Source organism: Manis pentadactyla, chromosome 1, assembly GCF_030020395.1.
Source record: "Manis pentadactyla isolate mManPen7 chromosome 1, mManPen7.hap1, whole genome shotgun sequence".
Classification (NCBI taxonomy): domain Eukaryota; kingdom Metazoa; phylum Chordata; class Mammalia; order Pholidota; family Manidae; genus Manis; species Manis pentadactyla.
In genome coordinates this window covers 123,482,208-123,494,384 of record NC_080019.1, presented here as the reverse complement: position 1 = coordinate 123,494,384, position 12,177 = coordinate 123,482,208, and positions in this window count along the sequence as shown.

The following is a 12,177-nucleotide window of genomic DNA, read 5'->3' as shown; positions in this document are numbered from 1 at the left end:
ATCCTCGGCAAGCCTTCCCTGACCGGACTGGTTTTCATCATACTAACAACCTCTCTTTCTTGGCACTTTTTACAAATTTACATGAATTTGTGGAGTTATTCATTTACTGTCTCTCTTCAAGAAGTTGTGTGCTCCATGAGGGCAGGTAAAGCAATGGCTCTCACTCACCGTTGTGTCAAGCCCAGTGCCTGGCACATTGCTGATGCATAAATATTTTTTGTTGAATGAATAAATGATTGAGCAAGTGACTCTCTGGACTTGTTAAGCATCTGTTGTTCTTGAGCACTTGAGTTAAGCTTTATGCCTCATGGGGCTGGGCTGGGCAGGGGAGAGGAACTTGCCCTGTTTTTAAGTCTTAGGCAGAGATTGTTCCCAGGCAGATGGGCTCAGGGTGTGATGGCTGTGGTTATGGGAGGAGACTGCAAGCTTCAGCCCAGAGAGAGGCCTGGGGACTGAGATCAGAGCCCAGGGCTGAGGGTGCTAACTAGCAAGGTTTCTGAGCAGCCGGACACACTAGAGGTCTGGCCCAGGGTTCCATTTCATAAGCAAGTGGGTACAAGCTTGAGGCTTGTATGCATGTTTTTAAATCTGTGGTTTCTATATTATAAAATTAAAGAAGAAAACGGAGTAACCAATAAGCATATGAAAACTTCTTTAATAATCATGCAAATGCAAATTTAAATAAAAATTAGATATCATTTCCACCCATCAGCTTGGCAAAAAGGAACTGGTCTGATAGTGCCAGTATTGGTAAAGAGGTGGGGAGGCCCTGATAGGCCACTGAGGGGAGGTAAGTTAGTGAAATGCTCGGAGAGCTCTTTGGGGGTGTATGATCGGCCCTAAGATGAGCACACCCAAGGGCCCAGTGATCCATGTCTAAGTATATGTTCTAGTCTAGAGCAGTGGTTCACAAACTGTAGTTTGCATTCGAACCACATGGAAGGTTTGCTGAAACAGATTTTCCTACTCAGCGTCAGGGTTTTTATTCAGTCTGGGATGGGGCTGAGAATTTGCATTTCTACTGAGTTCTTAGGGAATGCTGATACTGCTGGTCCTGGGACCACACTTTGAGTGGCACAGGTCTGTGTGGGAATGGGCCTTGGAGACCAGTAGGTTCCCAGAGCCCTGGAGGTCCTAAGCAACACGCATAGCTCACAGAGTGAGCCTGCACGGCCCCCACCTCCACCCTCCATGCATTCACTCCAGACAGGCTTACCTTGTCCCTCCAACACGTAGCACCTGTGGAGACCTGGGACGGGACATGAGGCAGTCAGAGATGACAAGGCCTGGTCTAGAGGGGAGATACAGATGTAGCCACAACATTGCAGTAGGGTATAAAGTGGGAGAAACGCAGGGAAGGGTTGCAGGACTTCTGAGGAGGGAGTCCTCAGCTCCATGCAGTGAAGGCGGCTGGGGAATTTTCAGGAAGGAGGTTACAGCAATACTAGGGAGGATTTTTTTTAGATCTTTTTACCAGCTTTATCAAGGTTTGTTTTACATCTCATAAAATTCAGCCATTACAAGTGTATAATTCAGTGATTTTCAGTAACTACTGAGTGGCACCACCACCAAACGAATCAGTTTTAGAACATTTTTTAGTCTTCCCAAAGATCCCTTGAACCACTTACAGTGATTCCCCACTCCAACCCCCAGCTCTGGGGAGCTGCTAATCTACTTTCTGACCCAAAATTTGTGGGATTATGTTTGAAGGATAGAAACTGGACCTTAAATTAAGGTAATCATAGGAAAAGTGCAAGACCTGGGAACACATGTGGGTGCCTTTTTATACAAGAAAAGCAGCTCCGTTGCCTCTAACTTTGCCTTTCGGGGTGAAATTCTGAACTTGGAAGCCTCAGAGAGTCAGGAGCTGTGCTTGCCCTAGAAGCCCAGCTTTGGTCTCCTTTCCTTGAACCTGCCCAGGGGCTGCTTCCTGTTCTTAAGCCCACTCAGGCCCCTTAGCCTTGAAAACATATTCAGCTGTGGATTCTCTGGCCCAGCGGTCATGGGCTGGCTGGCTGGGAGGTCCCTGGAGTCCACTGGAAGGTCCCTGGAGTCTGCCAGGAGCTCCAGACCACGTGGCAGGGCCATCTGAACAGCACAATGAGCTGCTCTCTGCCACTTTACCCCATTTTTCGCCCTGTAGATGAGAGTGGTACAAGATCATCAATGCTCAGTCTGTCTGCCTTTTTATAACCAGGTGTGCTTTGAGATGGCTCTGTATTTTCCTAATTTCAAAGTAATGCAAACTCAAAATAATGCAATAAAATAAAAATAAAGTCACCTCTGTTATCTCAGCTAAAGATAACTATTTGGGGAGTATGCACTCCTTTTACCTCCACTTGCCTGGCATTTTATTTGGCTCCCATTAAATCCCCCTGGTGTGGGGAGTGTTGTGCACTGTGGGCACCAGTGTAGCTCTCATCAGCCAGGGAGGCCCCTGGCCTTTGGGCTGCCGCTCTGGTTTATACACAGGCTGCACCAGGCACGTCAAACTAGTTAACCTTGATCTGAGTTTTTCTCTCTGACAATGAGCCAAGTGCTTGGCTCTGGGGAGCAAGTCCCTCTGCCTGGGGCACTATCTGCTGTGTAAAGGAAGACAGTCAGCCTGAAGCTATTAACAGCTCTGAACTCTCTAAAGAGTATCTGGGCAGCAAGGTTGCAACACACCTGAGATAATTGAATTTTTATGGAAGTTATTTCCATTAATCATTTATTAATGACTCTCCCAACTAAGACAATTAAGTAGACCTAGAATTAAGAAAGAGCCCATATTCATTTCACATCTGTCTAACTACCCTGAAGTTCTTGGATCCTGGAAGAATGTGAAAAATGGATTCCATTCTTCTCCTTTGTCCGTTGCATTTCTCTCTGGGTTTGGCTTCAGCCCAAAAAGGAGGCAGCCTCTGGGGTGCGTGCATGTGTGTGGGTGTGTGTGAGACTCCCAGGGCTCGAGGCTGGGAAGGGAAGAGCACTGACGGGGAAGTCTGAGGAAGCTTTTGGGGCTGAGGCGGGTGCTGGGCCCAAGGCCTCCTGAGGAAGGCAAGCCTAGAGAGCTGGGCGTGCCTGCTGGGATTTGAACGGGGAGGTAGGGAGGTAGGGAGATAGAGTAGCAACTCCCTGGCCTTGTTCCAGACAGGACAGCAGGGAGGATGGAGGATCCAGACCCGGAGCTGAAGGGCAGGATGAAACCCATGTCCTGGGGCCTGTCCTGTCTGCAGGCAGTATTAGGTACTCTGGGCGTGCACTCCCACATCGCCCTCCCCAAACTTTGTGAGTTAGATAGCAACATCACATTTGGCCCTGAGGAAATTAGGGCTCCAAGAGCCTCCGTGACTCGCTCAGTCACACATCTGATGAGCAGCAGGCCAAGGCTGGGATCCAGCTGTGCTGACCTCAGGGTCTGGGCACTTTCCCTAATCCACACTGCCAGCCGCTCAGGTAGCCCCGCCTGGCACACTCCGAGATTATGCCACAGAAGTAGAAGAGCCCAATAATGTGGACTTTCCACTGCTGTGGGAGTAAAGCACTGCCTCTTCTTCAGGGAAGAGGGATGGTGATTAAAGAATTCCCAGAGAATGTAGTGCAGCTGGGAAAGGGGAATTCTTGCCTGGTGTCCTTCCCTCAGGCAGGTCCTGCAGGTGGGAACTGATTCCTGCCCTCCAGCAGTTCTTTCCGCCAGAACACCTGGGTCTGGGGAGGCTGTGTTCAGCCTGTGGGACCTTGGACACCTGCTGGTTTCTTCCACCAGAGGACTGGGAGGCAGCCCCAGCCTGGAGCAAAGGAGGGAGGCAGAAAGGTAGAAACTAAAGGTGTGAGTGAGTGTGGGGCCAGCCGGGACAGCTGGACTAGAAACATAGGTGAGGCTGCTCCCTGGGGACCAGACTGAAGTTTGATCGGTACCTTGGCTGCCCATGTCCCAGGGCAATGGTGCTCACAGTGGGGGATGGGAACCCCTGCGGGTAGAAGACTCAGCCTCAAGGTCTGGAGCATCGCAGGTGTGCAAAGACTCCATGAGAAGATGCTCGGCTTTCCGTGTGGGTACTTCTCCTGAGAGCTGGCCCCCTGAGATGCACTGGCTTCGCTCTTACCCTTGCCCTCCCAGAGGAAAGCACCATATGCCCTCATCCTCTGAGGGATGTGAGACCATCCAGGCTATAAACAGAGGGGAGACCTCTTTCCAGGATTAACCAAGCCCCACAGACCCTCAGAACACAAAGCCTTCCCAGTTATGACACACTTTTCTGTGACAGGGTGGAGGCTGGCATTAGAAATGGGGAACATGGGCTCAGGCTGAGATACTCTCAATCCAGACATATAGAAAAGTGTGATGGTGGGAAGAATAATTAATAATTTTTGTTTAAGAATTTGAACTCTTCTATCCCCCAAATATGACTCTGATGTTCCCAGGACTGCCAAGTTTTTCAAGAAACACTGAAAAAAAAAACAGATAAAACTTTTAAGTGATCTTTCATAATTGGGCATTATTCAAAGAGCAGTTAAAATTTATTTCTATCCAATCATATCATAGATTATTTATTCCAGGTTTGGAAAATCTTCATCTTATTTTATCTTGTAAAATGTTCATTTTTTTCCTACCTATCATTAAAATATGTTGACTGTGGGCCAGTTATTTTTAGTGGAATTTATCTTTTCTTTCTTATTAAATACATAGAAAAATTTGATCATCAATGGTCCCTGACTTGTCGCTAACTCACTGTGGGATTTCAGACAAGCTGTTCCTCCTCTGATTCCTCATTTTCTCATCAACAACATAGATGGGGAGCAAGGAGACCAAACTCTGTGAGCTTTCTTCCATGGCTCTGACATGCGAGTTTCCATGGTTCTTGGATCTGAAATTGAGACACAGGCCAAGGTGAGTCTAAAACATGAAGAGAATTCACAGCAGAGCAGGAATAAAGTCTTTGCTTCTCAAGCCCCTGGGGACCCACCCTGATCTCCTGACTCTTACGTGTAGTCAGCAGGGTGAAAGCGGATGACAGGCTGACTTGGCAAACGAGAGCTGCAGTTTCTGTGAGTCAGAAGACAGGAGTGATGCCAGCACAAAATGGTCTTTGCACGGACTCCAGGCCCAAAGGCTCCCCTCTCAGCTCTGCTGGAAACCTTTTAGCCAGTGGTGAGCACCGTTCCCCTGTCGCTGGGGAGGCCCTGACTGAAGGCTGGCAGGGTTAGCGCAGCGTCTTTGGCTCTGGGGCTGGAGACAACGGTCCAGGGAGCAGGAAGGGCAGGAATTATGATGCCTTCCCCACGAAGTGTCAAATGGGGAGCAAAACCCCAGAAAGGCTGAATGACTCACCCCAAATTGCTCAGTGAGTTGTGGGCCAGACATAGGGCCTGACTTCAGCTGCTGGCTCAGGGCTCTCCCCTGTCACCACACAGCCTGCTGGGTCTGAGCTGGGGCTGCGAACTGGTGTCATTTACTTGTGTTTTTGTTCAAGTTTCCAGTGCAGAGAATTGTGTGAATATAGTTGGAGGGAGTGCGTGCTCTGGGGAAATCCCACCCAATGACCACAGCTGGAGGGGATGGCCCTGCAGGCCTGCTGACCTGGAGCCTTGTGGGAAACTCCGTCAGACTGGTACTGAGGGGCAGTGGCTGCCAGGCCTTGGCCTCCTGTGGCTTCTGTTCAGTCAGACTCCTGACATTCTGAGAGGAGACCTGGCCCTGCTCCTGACCTAGAGGGTCCCCAGCTATGTGACTCAGCAGGGAGCCTCCATTGCCTTCCCTGGGGAGTGGGGGTGGGGTGGGGTCTCCAAGGTCCCTGAGGCACTGTTCCTGCAGAAAGGGGAAAGGTATTCTGGATTAGAATTGTTTTTACCTCAGTAGACTTTGAAGATTAATGTTTCCAAAAGGATCCTGCTAGGGAAAGAAAGGATACTAATAAGATCCTATAATTACATAACACATACTGTTTACATTCTCTCACACAAATGGGAGAAGAAAAACTACATAAGGCAGGGTTTTATGCTCAGGATGGAAGTTGGGCTATATTCTTGACTCCTTTTTTTCTTGGTTTCCTCTTAGATTTAGCTTCAACTTACACTGGGCTCAGCCACAGCTGGCTGAGCACTGAGGCCCTTTGCCAGACACCTTCATAAACAGGATCTCCACTGGCTCCTTTTGTGCTCTGCTTCACTTTGGTCTCCAGAGCTTCTCTGCTTCTCTCAGAGGAACGTGTGGGCTCTCTCCCGGTCTCCACGGGCTGTCAGGTGGTGGAGACATTGCAGAGAGGTTTCTGTACCTGGTGAGGAATTTGACTAGACAAGGTCCTGACTCACCTTGATTCTAGACGATGCAGAGCTGAGGAGCTCTGCCTCAGCCATATTAGTCAGGACTCCTCCAGCTGAATGTGACAGAAACCCAACTCACACTTGTTTAAAAACAAAGGGGAATTTTTGGCTCAGGAAATTGGGAGAGACAAGGGTGGAGTAGATGTCAGGCTTGACTGGGTTGAGGGCTCAGTGATGCTGTCAGCTCCCTTTGCCGACGCTCAACCTTTTTCCTCTCTTTGTGAGCTGTCTTCATTCTTTTCTGTGACAGCCTGGATTTCAGGCATGGGGTGGGGAGAAGGTGAGAGGCATGGCTGCAGACGCCTCTGGGATCTACCCCATATCCCAGGCAGTTTAGGGCAGCACGGTGCTGCCTCGGAAGTCAAACAGAATCCTATGGAATGGGTCTTGTGGGAAAAGTAGCTTTGTAAATGAGGGGGATGTTGTTCTCAGAGAACTGGTCTGAAGGATTCTCTGGGACAGATCAGAACAGTAGGTGTGCACTGAAGTTACCTATCAGTCAGGGTCCAGTTCTGAGAACAGCGCTAATTTAGCAGAAAGAACTCTTAGGTATGAAGTTGTTGACTAGGTAAAAGGAGACCTCTGTGGTGGAACAGAGGTAGCAGCTGCCTGAAGGGGCCACCACTCCTGCGGCTGAGGGAGCCAAGGAGGGATTTAGGAACAGAGAAGGATCCCTGAAGAGCTGAGGAGGGAAGGCCCACTCCTGGGACCCAGACCTTTGAGCAGAAGAGTCAGTGGCTGTTAAGAGCAGTTTGAGGGGCTGGGTGGGATGGAATTGGTTCTGTGAGAGCTGGAAAAGCTGAAAACTGGATTCAGCTCTGCTCCGGTTTGGAATTGCCTGCCCTGGTGAAGAATAGTTGCTGGGATGGTGCTCACAGAAACAGGAAGCCCACAGGAAGCAGAGGGGGACAGGCAGGAAAGAGCAAGCCAGCTCCCCCCTCCGGCCTGTGGTCTCCCTCTAGCCCCCTGATCCCAGGGCCTAACTCAGAGCCAGCTGGCAAAGCCAAGGTGTGCAGGCAGACTCCCTGCTCCAGCAAAGGGGAGAGCGGAGGAAGGACTTGACAGCTGACCTGGATGTCGCTGTAGGCGCTCTGGAGGCTGTGAACTCCTGGAGGCCGGGGATATGCCTCATCTCTGTGTGTCCTTCTGGGCAGAGAAGCCCTAGAGGCTGAATGAAATGAGCTGTTGGGCAGAAGCCCGCCTAGGGCAAGTGTGTCCTGGGGCACTCCAGAGGCCTTCCTGCCCAGCCTTCAGATTCGGGCTGTCTTTCCTTGGGGGTGTGATTCTAGGCTCTCCCTGGAGCCCTGCATGTTGGGGCAGTGGGGTGTTGGTGACTGGACTGTGAACAGCCTGGAGCAGGCTCTGCCCAGGCCAGGTTGAGGTGCCCACAACCCCCTTCTCATCCTTACCTACTCTGATAAAGTCAACAGTGGGCTCCCAGCTCCATCACGTATAAACTGTGTGGCTTCAGGCAGCTAATCGGGCCATTCTCGGCATTGGAATGCCCCCTTCAGTCCCTTAATGCCTGTGCCAGGAGACAGAAAGAGACTCTCAGTCCTTTCCAGCCCACGTCCATTCCTCTCCCCCTGTCTCCTTCTTACAGAACCAATAGTTTAGCATAATAAGTCATCATAATTATGCTTTGAAAGGTGGTCAGTATTCAAGATACAGATCTGTTGAGCTCAGAAAAAAGTAAAGACCCAGGACACCTGGGACTTGCTGGGTGGAGCTGGTAGGAAAGATGCAGCGTGATGCAGGGTCGCATGGTATGGAGATGGAGAGGAAGGCCAAGGGCTCTGGTCCTGACTGAAGATGAGGAGAGACGGGCGAAGCCCTCCGGCTCCCACAGGACTCCTGACTAGATGGGTGTTTGCCTGGCCTTCTCAGGTGGGGTCTGAGCTTTCCAGCCTCCAGCTGCCTCAGAGCAAGAACAGCAGAGGGACGGGTCCCGTGGGGGTAAAGCCCTGCCGAGATTTAATGCAGCCCTGTGGGAAATGGGAGGGGGCCAGTCTCAACGCAGAGAAAATGATCCAATAATCCACTGCAGCTTTTAGCTCCGTTGTGGCCCTTATCACATTTTGGCCTGTACCAAAGGTTTTTGTGTACAAGTTTATCTCCCTTCTTAACCTCCAATTCTTTCAAGGTAGGGGCTGTGTCTGATTTATCTCTGGTGGTTCTGTGCCCAGAGATTATGTGGGGTAGGTCTGGAGACCATGTTCAGGACAGGCTGAGCGTTAGGAGGGCCCGCAGTGGCAGCAGGGCCCAGGCCTGATGGAGCAGCTTGTATGTGAGCTGAGGCAGCAGACTGAGTAGCAGCAGATGTGACATTTCCCAGTTAGGGGCCCTGGCAGGCAGGTGGAGGGGAGCAAAGCAAAGGGCCCTCTTTCCCAGCCAGAGAGGAGAGCAACAAAGAGCCCATTGTCCCCAAAGGGGGACTAACTGAGTCCTGCAGACTGACGGGGATTCCTGGACCCACTTGGCCTCCTCCCAGCCAGGAGCACCTGCTGCCTCAAGATCTGGTTTTGCTTTATTGAGTGCACCTTCAGACGAAGAGTGGTTTGCGTGGTCTCTTTATCTTTTCTTCTCTTTTTTTGTAATAAGCCATTCTTGCAGGAAGATTCCAGTGCCTGGTGACTTTTAGAAACTAGGGCCGAGATGAGGAGTGGCATTCAGCACAGTCAGCACCTGTCCCTCTGTCTGCTCTGCTGCCTGACCAGGCGCCCTGCTTGGCACTGGCAGAGAGGTTTGCCTACCAGCCGGCCCCTGGCTGGCTTTTCTGTGGAATCAGTGGGTACAGGGTCGTGGTGGAAAAGGTGTCTGAATCCAGGCCTCTAACACCTTTCCCTGGGGCCCAGACACACAGCAGAGGGTGGACATACCTCTCCTTCCTTTCCTGCTCAATCATGTCCCCATGAGGCCACCTGAACTTGAAAGATGGACATAATACCTGTAGAGAAGGATGACTCAGGAGTAAGCCCATCTGTGTCTGAATCCTGACTGTGTCACCCTGGGCAAGTCATTTAACCTCTTCATGTCTCATTTTCTCATCTGTACATTAATTACCCCAGTGGGTTATTGTGAGGCTTCAATTTGATAATCAGGGTAAAAAGTTCAGCCCAGGGTCTGGCACATGGTAAGCAGAATGAAGTATAGTTTTTATTAGTAGGAGGGTATATTAATTTCCTGTGGCTGCTTTAACAAAAGTTATCGTAAACTGAGTGGCTCGAAACAATGAAAACTTACTCTCTTATAGTTCTGAGATAGAAAAGTCCAAAACCCCAGTGTCAGCAGGGCCTCATTCCCCCCGGAGACTCTAGGGGATATCCGTTCCTGGCCTTTTCCAGCTTCTGGTGGCTGCCAGCATACTTGGCTCTGTGGCTCCATCACTCCAATCTTCAAAGATGGCTTCTTCAAACCTCTTTCCTTGATCTGTCTTCACGTGACCCTCTCCTCTGCATGTGTGCACATGTGTGTGTGTGTGTGTGTATGGTCAAATATCTCTCTGCCTCCCTCTTATAAGGATAGATATGATGGATTTAGGGCCTTCCAGATAACCCAGAATAGTTTTCCCATCTCAAGATCCTTAATCACATCTGCAAAGTCCCTTTTGTGCCTCATGCAGTAACATTCACAGGCTCCCGGGATGAGGCCGTTGCTACCTGGAGGGTGGCGTTTTCAGCTACTAAAGAGAGGCAGAGTGGGAAGCCAGGGCTTTGGACTTCCTTGCATGCTTTGTGTTTAGTGGGTGAGGAAGTGTCCTCTGTGGGAGTCCCGAGCATGCTATTGCTGTGCAGCTAGCACTGTGGTGTGATAATGTGATTACCTCTACTGCCTCTGAAGGAGGAACAGTTTCTGAACCAGTTTTTGTGAGTTTCCAGGCTCCAGACATCCACACCATGCTGGTATGAGAATATATGTCCAAATATTCATTCCATACAGACTAGAGGTTCAGGGGCCAAGTTGAAGGGACCCACTTTTGTGCCTAGCATTTAGGTCAGCAAGCAGTTTGTCTAATCCCAGTTCCTCACTAGGAAGCTCTTCAGCTGATGCCTGACTTCATTCAAGGAGCTCCATTCCAGTATCTCTGCTGTTTGTATGACTGTAGACTTGATATCCCTCCATAGGTGAGAATTAAAACCACAACATCTCTACACACTGTATGATTCCATTTATATGAAATTCCAGAAAAGGCAAAACCATCAGGAAACAAATAGATCAGTGGTTTCCAGGGATAGGTGGTGAGGGAAGAGGCTGGCTACAAAGGGCAGAGGGCAATTTAGGGGTTGATGGAGCTGTTCTATGCCTTGACTGGCATAGTGGTTACATGACTGTATGCATTTGTCAAAATGCATAGTTCTCTACACTAAAAAGGACAAACTTTACTATATGTAAATGCCTTAATTTAATTTTTAAAACACACAAAATAATAACTACATTTGCAATTCAATATAATTTTTGATAAATAAAAAAAAGCCCCACAAAACAACCCAGGCTGTAAGGCATGGGTAGGGTGGGGTTCAACTCATCACCACTGAGAGTCTCCTCTTCACTCACACACCCACAGATTTCTTTTGCTTCTGATCTTGGCTATAGGTTCAGAAATTCAATTCTCTGTATTTTAGATAGCATTTCTCTGTGTTCTAAGTGGGAAGAGGATTTGCCACGTCAGCTCAGATCACCACATTAACTGGAGGTAGAATGCCCCACCATGGCCCCTTCCAGCCATTGCATGGCTGGACGTGAAGTCCCTGATGGGCCACAGAACCTAGGAGTGATAATGCACTTGACAAGTAAGCAGCATGGGCCATTCTGGGTGGCCTGGATTGCCCTGCTCTCCCAGTCTGTGTGCAGGGTCTTTATCTTTTCTCCCTATTCCAGATGTTTCCTTCAGCATGCCCCAGAGATCCTGCTTCTGATGTCCTTGGAAGGCACTGTGCCCCAGGGGGCTGGATCCTTCCTGCAGCTGGTGAGGACTGGCTCATCCTGGAGCGCTGTGTTGCCATAGCTGGCACTGCATCCATCCTGTGACAAGTACCTAAATGAACCCCTAGGGCGTGACGCAGCCTCCACGAAGGCCTCAGCACTGGCATCCACTTCAAGGGCATGCCAGTTGCCTAATAATTTGGTAAATAATGACATTGCATTTGGCAAAATAAGAAGCTGTGTCACTGAAATAACTCAGCTCCAGGAGGTAGCACTACTTCTGCCTTAAGTATTCACATCAGCTTACATTTTTAGTAGCTAAAGCTACAAAAATCCAAAATGGATTAAATGAACAGTGAAGTGGTTAAGAAGTTACAGTCCTTCTTTATTTCACTGAAGAAGAGCTTTCCAAACCTAGTGCAAAGAGAAATGGAATCATTCAAAAAAATCATTAAAAGGCATATAACTAATGTATCATTTTCTGAAAAATTTTTAAGCATGCATACAAATTTAGAGCGATACAGTGGTATGGTAAGGTTTTGTAAAATATACACAGGCAGATATACTAGAGAGAGGGAAAGAGGGAGAGAGGAGGGGAGGAGAATGTCAGAGCAAGAAAAAATACTTATCATCTAATAGAGTCCTCTGGTTTACTTCTGAGGAAACTGAGGCTCAGAAAGGGACAGTGACTTACCCAAGGTCACACAGCTGACCAGTAGAGGAGTATAGCAGTCAGTAGCCCCCTGGTCTCCTGAATCCTCGCTGAGGACTCGTCCTACTCAGCCTCCCTGCCTGGAGGGGTCAGATGAGCTGTGCAGATGGAGATTGCTGAGGGAGCCTGGGGGCCTGTGGTCCTGGGAACTTTCCTGGGCCCACACCTGAAGGAAGGGGAAGGTGAGGATGTATGCAGGCACAACAGGGGGCAGGGAGCCGCTGCCTGGAGGACAC